Source organism: Narcine bancroftii, unplaced genomic scaffold, assembly GCF_036971445.1.
Source record: "Narcine bancroftii isolate sNarBan1 unplaced genomic scaffold, sNarBan1.hap1 Scaffold_158, whole genome shotgun sequence".
Taxonomy (NCBI): Eukaryota; Metazoa; Chordata; class Chondrichthyes; order Torpediniformes; family Narcinidae; genus Narcine; species Narcine bancroftii.
In genome coordinates, this window is record NW_027211893.1 from 5,966,094 (window position 1) to 5,974,761 (window position 8,668).

Here is an 8,668-nt window from a genome sequence, read left to right on the forward strand (position 1 = left end):
GCTGGGAATCAGATATGGGGAATCAGAGGTGGGGAATCAGAGGTTGGGAATCAGAGGCAGGGAATCAGAGGCTTGGAATCAGATGCAGGGAATCAGATGCGGGGAATCAGAGGCGGGGAATCAGAGCTGGGGAATCAGAGGCTGGGAATCAAAGTTGGGGAATCAGAGGCAGGGAATCAGATATGGGGAAACAGGGGCGGGGAATCAGAGGCGGGGAAACAGAGGCGGGGAATCAGATATGGGGAATCAGAGGCGGGGAATTAGAGTTGGGGAATCAGAGGCGGGGAATCAGAGGCGGGGAAACAGAGGCGGGGAATCAAACACGGGGAATCAGAGGTGGGGAATCAGAGGTTGGGAATCAGAGGCAGGGAATCAGAGGCGGGGAATCAGAGGCGGGGAATGAGAGGCAGGGAATCAGATGTGCGGAATCGGAGATGGGGAATCAGAGGCAGGGAATCAGAGGCGGGGAATCAGATATGGGGAATCAGAGGTGGCGAATCAAAGGCGGTGATTCAGAGATGGGGAATCAGAGGACGGGAATCAGAGGCAGGGAATCAAACACGGGGAATCAGAGGCGGGGAATCAGAGCTGGGGAATCAGAGGCTGGGAATCAAAGTTGGGGAATCAGAGGCAGGGAATCAGATATGGGGAAACAGGGGCGGGGAATCAGAGGCAGGGAAACAGAGGCGGGGAATCAGATATGGGGAATCAGAGGCGGGGAATTAGAGTTGGGGAATCAGAGGCGGGGAATCAGAGGCGGGGAAACAGAGACGGGGAATCAAACACGGGGAATCAGAGGTGGGGAATCAGAGGTTGGGAATCAGAGGAAGGGAATCAGAGGCGGGGAATCAGAGGCGGGGAATCAGAGGCAGGGAATCAGATGTGCGGAATCGGAGATGGGGAATCAGAGGCAGGGAATCAGGGGCGGGGAATCAGAGTCCGGGAATCAGATATGGGGAAACAGAGGCGGGGAATCAGAGGCGGGGAAACAGAGGCTGGGAATCAGATATGGGGAATCAGAGGTGGGGAATCAGAGGTTGGGAATCAGAGGCAGGGAATCAGAGGCTTGGAATCAGATGCAGGGAATCAGATGCAGGGAATCAGAGGCGGGGAATCAGAGCTGGGGAATCAGAGGTGGGGAATCAGAGTTGGGGAATCAGAGGCGGGGACTTAGATATTGGGAAACAGAGGCAGGGAATCAGAGGCGGGGAAACAGAGGCGGGGAATCAGATATGGGGAATCAGAGATGGGGAATCAGAGGCAGGGAATCAGATGTTCGGAATCAGAGATGGGGAATCAAAGGCAGGGAATCAGAATCAGAAGCAGGGAATCAGAGGCCGGGAATCAGAGGCCGGAATCAGATGCCGGGAATAAGAGGCTGGGAATCAGAGGTGGGGAATCAGAGTCCGGGAATCAGAGATGGGGAATCAGAGGCGGGGAATGAGATATGGGGAATCAGAGGCGGGGAATCAGAGGTGGGGAAACAGAGGCGAGGAATCAGATATGGGGAATCAGAGGTGGCGAATCAAAGGCGGTGAATCAGAGATGGGGAATCAGAGGCGGGGAATCAGAGGCAGGGAATCAAACACGGGGAATCAGAGGCGGGGAATCAGAGCTGGGGAATCAGAGGCGGGGAATCAGAGTTGGGGAATCAGAGGCGGGGAATCAGAGCTTGGGAATCAGAGGTGGGGATCAGAGTCAGGGAATCAGAGGCAGGGAATCAGATGTGCGGAATCCGAGATGGGGAATCAGAGGTGGGGAATCAGAGGCTGTGAATCAGAGATGGGGAATCAGAGTCGGGGAATCAGAGGCAGGAAATCAGACACGGGGATTCAGAGGCTGGGAATCAGACGGGGCGAATCAAAGGCGGGGAATCAGAGCTGGGGAATCAGAGGCAGGGAATCAGAGTTGGGGATTCAGAGGCGGGGAATCAGATATGGGGAAACAGAGGCGGGGAATCAGAGGCGGGCAAACAGAGGCGGGGAATTAGATATGGGGAATCAGAGGTGGGGAATCAGAGGTGGTGAATCAGAGATGGGGAATCACAGGCGGGGAATCAGAGGCAGGGAATAGAACGCGGGGAATCAGAGGCAGGGAATCAGAGTTGGGGCATCAGAGGTTGGGAATTAGATATGGGGAAACAGAGGCGGGGAATCAGAGGCGGGGAAACAGAGGCGGGAAATCAGATATGGGGAATCAGAGGTGGGGAATCAGAGGCAGGGAATCAGATGTGCGGAATCAGAGATGGGGAATCAGAGGCAGCGAATCAGAATCAGAAGCGGGGAATCAGAGGCCGGGAATCAGAGGCCGGGAATCAGATGCTGGGAATAAGAGGCCGGGAATCAGAGGTGGGGAATCAGAGTCCGGGAATCAGAGATGGGGATTCAGAGGCGGAAAATGAGATATGTAGAATCAGAGGCGGGGAATCAGAGGCGGGGAAACAGAGGTGGGGAATCAGATATGTGGAATCAGAGGTGGCGAATCAAAGGCAGTGAATCAGAGATGGGGAATCAGAGGCGGGGAATCAGAGGCAGGGAATCAGGGGCGGGGAATCAGAGCTGTTGAATCAGAGGCGGGGAATCAGAGTTGGGGAATCAGAGGCAGGGAATCAGATATGGGGAAACAAGGGCAGGGAATCAGAGGCGGGGAAACAGAGGCGGGGAATCAGATATGGGGAATCAGAGGTGTGGAATCAGAGGTTGGGAATCAGAGGCAGGGAATCAGAGGCGGCGAAACAGAGGCGGGGAATCAGATATGGGGAATCAGAGGTGGCGAATCAAAGGCGGTGTAACAGAGATGGGGAATCAGGGCAGGGAATCAGAGGCAGGGAATCAAACACGGGGAATCAGAGCTGGGGAATCAGAGGCGGGGAATTAGAGTTGGGGAATCAGAGGAGGGGAATCAGAGGCGGGGCAACAGAGGCGGGGAATCAGATATGGGGAATCAGAGGTGGGGAATCAGAGGTTCGGAATCAGAGGCAGGGAATCAGAGGCGGGGAATCAGAGGCAGGGAATCAGATGTGCGGAATCGGAGATGGGGAATCAGATGTAGGGAATCAGAGGTGGGGAATCAGAGGCGGGGAATAAGAGGCCGGGAATCAGATATGGGGAAACAGAGGTGGGGAATCAGAGGCGGGGTAACAGAGGCGGGGAATCAGATATGGGGAATCAGAGGTGGGGAATCAGAGGTTGGGAATCAGAGACAGCGAATCAGAGGCTTGGAATCAGATGCAGGGAATCAGATGCGGGGAATCAGAGGCGGGGAATCAGAGCTGGGGAATCAGAGGTGGGGAATCAGAGTTGGGGAATCAGAGGCGGGGACTTAGATATTGGGAAACAGAGGCGGGAAATCAGAGGCGGGGAAACAGAGGCGGGGAATCAGATATGGGGAATCAGAGGTGGGGAATCAGAGGCAGGGAATCAGATGTGCGGAATCAGAGATGGGGAATCAGAGGCAGGGAATCAGAATCAGAAGCAGGGAATCAGAGGCCGGGAATCAGAGGCCGGAATCAGATGCCGGGAATAAGAGGCCGGGAATCAGAGGTGGGGAATCAGAGTCCGGGAATCAGAGATGGGGATTCAGAGGCGGGGAATGAGATATGGGGAATCAGAGGCGGGGAATCAGAGGCGGGGAAACAGATGCGGGGAATCAGATATGGGGAATCAGAGGTGGCGAATCAAATGCGGTGAATCAGAGATGCGGAATCAGAGGCCGGGAATCAGAGGCAGGGAATCAAACACGGGGAATCAGAGGCGGGGAATCAGAGCTGGGGAATCAGAACCGGAATCAGAGTTGGGGAATCAGAGGCGGGGAAGCAGAGGCAGGGAATCAGACGCGGGGATTCAGAGGCGGGGAATCATAGTTGGGAATCAGAGGCGGATAATCAGATATGGGGAAACAGAGGCGGGGAATCAGGGGCGGGGAAACAGAGGCGGGGAATCAGATATGGGGAATCGGATGCGGGGAATCAGAGGCGGGGAATCAGAGCTGTGGAATCAGAGGCGGGGAATCAGAGTTGGGGCATCAGAGGTGGGGAATTAGATATGGGGAAACAGAGGCGGGGAATCAGAGGCGTGGAAACAGAGGCGGGGAATCAGATATGGGGAATCAGACGTGGGGAATCAGAGGCAGGGAATCAGAATCAGAAGCGGGGAGCCAGAGGCCGGGAATCAGAGGCCTGGAATCAGATGCTGGGAATAAGAGGCCGGGAATCAGAGGTGGGGAATCAGAGTCCGGGAATCAGAGATGGGGAGTCAGAGGCGGGGAATGAGATATGGAGAATCAGAGGCGGGGAATCAGAGGCGGGGAAACAGAGGTGGGGAATCAGATATGGGGAATCAGAGGTGGCGAATCAAAGGCGGTGAATCAGAGATGGGGAATCAGAGGCGGGGAATCAGAGGCAGGGAATCAAACACGGGGAATCAGAGGCGGGGAATCAGAGCTGGGGAATCAGAGGCTGGGAATCAAAGTTGGGGAACCAGAGTCAGAGAATCAGATATGCGGAATCGGAGATGGGGAATCAGAGGCAGGGAATCAGAGGCGGGGAATCAGAGTCCGGGAATCAGATATGGGGAAACAGAGGCGGGGAATCAGAGGCGGGGAAACAGAGGCTGCGAATCAGATATGGGGAATCAGAGGTGGGGAATCAGAGGTTGTGAATCAGAGGCAGGGAATCAGAGCTGGGGAATCAGAGGCGGGGAATCAGAGTTGGGGAATCAGAGGCGGGGAATCAGAGCTTGGGAATCAGAGGTGGGGATCAGAGTCAGGGAATCAGAGGCAGGGAATCAGATGTGCGGAATCCGAGATGGGGAATCAGAGGTGGGGAATCAGAGGCTGTGAATCAGAGATGGGGAATCAGAGTCGGGGAATCAGAGGCAGGAAATCAGACACGGGGATTCAGAGGCTGGGAATCAGACGGGGCGAATCAAAGGCGGGGAATCAGAGCTGGGGAATCAGAGGCAGGGAATCAGAGTTGGGGATTCAGAGGCGGGGAATCAGATATGGGGAAACAGAGGCGGGGAATCAGAGGCGGGCAAACAGAGGCGGGGAATTAGATATGGGGAATCAGAGGTTGGGAATCAGAGGTGGTGAATCAGAGATGGGGAATCACAGGCGGGGAATCAGAGGCAGGGAATAGAACGCGGGGAATCAGAGGCAGGGAATCAGAGTTGGGGCATCAGAGGTTGGGAATTAGATATGGGGAAACAGAGGCGGGGAATCAGAGGCGGGGAAACAGAGGCGGGAAATCAGATATGGGGAATCAGAGGTGGGGAATCAGAGGCAGGGAATCAGATGTGCGGAATCAGAGATGGGGAATCAGAGGCAGCGAATCAGAATCAGAAGCGGGGAATCAGAGGCCGGGAATCAGAGGCCGGGAATCAGATGCTGGGAATAAGAGGCCGGGAATCAGAGGTGGGGAATCAGAGTCCGGGAATCAGAGATGGGGATTCAGAGGCGGAAAATGAGATATGTAGAATCAGAGGCGGGGAATCAGAGGCGGGGAAACAGAGGTGGGGAATCAGATATGTGGAATCAGAGGTGGCGAATCAAAGGCAGTGAATCAGAGATGGGGAATCAGAGGCGGGGAATCAGAGGCAGGGAATCAAACACGGGAAATCAGGGGCGGGGAATCAGAGCTGGGGAATCAGAGGCGGGGAATCAGAGTTGGGGAATCAGAGGCAGGGAATCAGATATGGGGAAACAAGGGCAGGGAATCAGAGGCGGGGAAACAGAGGCGGGGAATCAGATATGGGGAATCAGAGGTGTGGAATCAGAGGTTGGGAATCAGAGGCAGGGAATCAGAGGCGGCGAAACAGAGGCGGGGAATCAGATATGGGGAATCAGAGGTGGCGAATCAAAGGCGGTGTAACAGAGATGGGGCATCAGGGCAGGGAATCAGAGGCAGGGAATCAAACACGGGGAATCAGAGCTGGGGAATCAGAGGCGGGGAATTAGAGTTGGGGAATCAGAGGAGGGGAATCAGAGGCGGGGCAACAGAGGCGGGGAATCAGATATGGGGAATCAGAGGTGGGGAATCAGAGGTTCGGAATCAGAGGCAGGGAATCAGAGGCGGGGAATCAGAGGCAGGGAATCAGATGTGCGGAATCGGAGATGGTGAATCAGATGTAGGGAATCAGAGGTGGGGAATCAGAGGCGGGGAATAAGAGGCCGGGAATCAGATATGGGGAAACAGAGGTGGGGAATCAGAGGCGGGGTAACAGAGGCGGGGAATCAGATATGGGGAATCAGAGGTGGGGAATCAGAGGTTGGGAATCAGAGGCAGCGAATCAGAGGCTTGGAATCAGATGCAGGGAATCAGATGCGGGGAATCAGAGGCGGGGAATCAGAGCTGGGGAATCAGAGGTGGGGAATCAGAGTTGGGGAATCAGAGGCGGGGACTTAGATATTGGGAAACAGAGGCGGGAAATCAGAGGCGGGGAAACAGAGGCGGGGAATCAGATATGGGGAATCAGAGGTGGGGAATCAGAGGCAGGGAATCAGATGTGCGGAATCAGAGATGGGGAATCAGAGGCAGGGAATCAGAATCAGAAGCAGGGAATCAGAGGCCGGGAATCAGAGGCCGGAATCAGATGCCGGGAATAAGAGGCCGGGAATCAGAGGTGGGGAATCAGAGTCCGTGAATCAGAGATGGGGATTCAGAGGCGGGGAATGAGATATGGGGAATCAGAGGCGGGGAATCAGAGGCGGGGAAACAGATGCGGGGAATCAGATATGGGGAATCAGAGGTGGCGAATCAAAGGCGGTGAATCAGAGATGCGGAATCAGAGGCCGGGAATCAGAGGCAGGGAATCAAACACGGGGAATCAGAGGCGGGGAATCAGAGCTGGGGAATCAGAGGCGGGGAATCAGAGTTGGGGAATCAGAGGCGGGGAAGCAGAGGCAGGGAATCAGACGCGGGGATTCAGAGGCGGGGAATCATAGTTGGGAATCAGAGGCGGATAATCAGATATGGGGAAACAGAGGCGGGGAATCAGATATGGGGAATCGGATGCGGGGAATCAGAGGCGGGGAATCAGAGCTGTGGAATCAGAGGCGGGGAATCAGAGTTGGGGCATCAGAGGTGGGGAATTAGATATGGGGAAACAGAGGCGGGGAATCAGAGGCATGGAAACAGAGGCGGGGTATCAGATATGGGGAATCAGACGTGGGGAATCAGAGGCAGGGAATCAGAATCAGAAGCGGGGAGCCAGAGGCCGGGAATCAGAGGCCTGGAATCAGATGCTGGGAATAAGAGGCCGGGAATCAGAGGTGGGGAATCAGAGTCCGGGAATCAGAGATGGGGAGTCAGAGGCGGGGAATGAGATATGGAGAATCAGAGGCGGGGAATCAGAGGCGGGGAAACAGAGGTGGGGAATCAGATATGGGGAATCAGAGGTGGCGAATCAAAGGCGGTGAATCAGAGATGGGGAATCAGAGGCGGGGAATCAGAGGCAGGGAATCAAACACGGGGAATCAGAGGCGGGGAATCAGAGCTGGGGAATCAGAGGCTGGGAATCAAAGTTGGGGAACCAGAGTCAGGGAATCAGATATGCGGAATCGGAGATGGGGAATCAGAGGCAGGGAATCAGAGGCGGGGAATCAGAGTCCGGGAATCAGATATGGGGAAACAGAGGCGGGGAATCAGAGGCGGGGAAACAGAGGCTGCGAATCAGATATGGGGAATCAGAGGTGGGGAATCAGAGGTTGTGAATCAGAGGCTGGGAATCAGAGGCTTGGAATCAGATGCAGGGAATCAGATGCAGGGAATCAGAGGCGGGGAATCAGAGCTGTGGAATCAGAGGTGGGGAATCAGAGTTGGGGAATCAGAGGCGGGGACTTAGATATTGGGAAACAGAGGCGGGGAATCAGAGGCGGGGAAACAGAGGCGGGGAATCAGATATGGGGAATCAGAGATGGGGAATCAGAGGCAGGGAATCAGATGTTCGGAATCAGAGATGGGGAATCAAAGGCAGGGAATCAGAATCAGAAGCAGGGAATCAGAGGCCGGGAATCAGAGGCCGGAATCAGATGCCGGGAATAAGAGGCTGGGAATCAGAGGTGGGGAATCAGAGTCCGGGAATCAGATATGGGGAAACAGAGGCGGGGAATCAGAGGCGGGGAAACAGAGGCTGCGAATCAGATATGGGGAATCAGAGGTGGGGAATCAGAGGTTGTGAATCAGAGGCAGGGAATCAGAGCTGGGGAATCAGAGGCGGGGAATCAGAGTTGGGGAATCAGAGGCGGGGAATCAGAGCTTGGGAATCAGAGGTGGGGATCAGAGTCAGGGAATCAGAGGCAGGGAATCAGATGTGCGGAATCCGAGATGGGGAATCAGAGGTGGGGAATCAGAGGCTGTGAATCAGAGATGGGGAATCAGAGTCGGGGAATCAGAGGCAGGAAATCAGACACGGGGATTCAGAGGCTGGGAATCAGACGGGGCGAATCAAAGGCGGGGAATCAGAGCTGGGGAATCAGAGGCAGGGAATCAGAGTTGGGGATTCAGAGGCGGGGAATCAGATATGGGGAAACAGAGGCGGGGAATCAGAGGCGGGCAAACAGAGGCGGGGAATTAGATATGGGGAATCAGAGGTTGGGAATCAGAGGTGGTGAATCAGAGATGGGGAATCACAGGCGGGGAATCAGAGGCAGGGAATAGAACGCGGGGAAT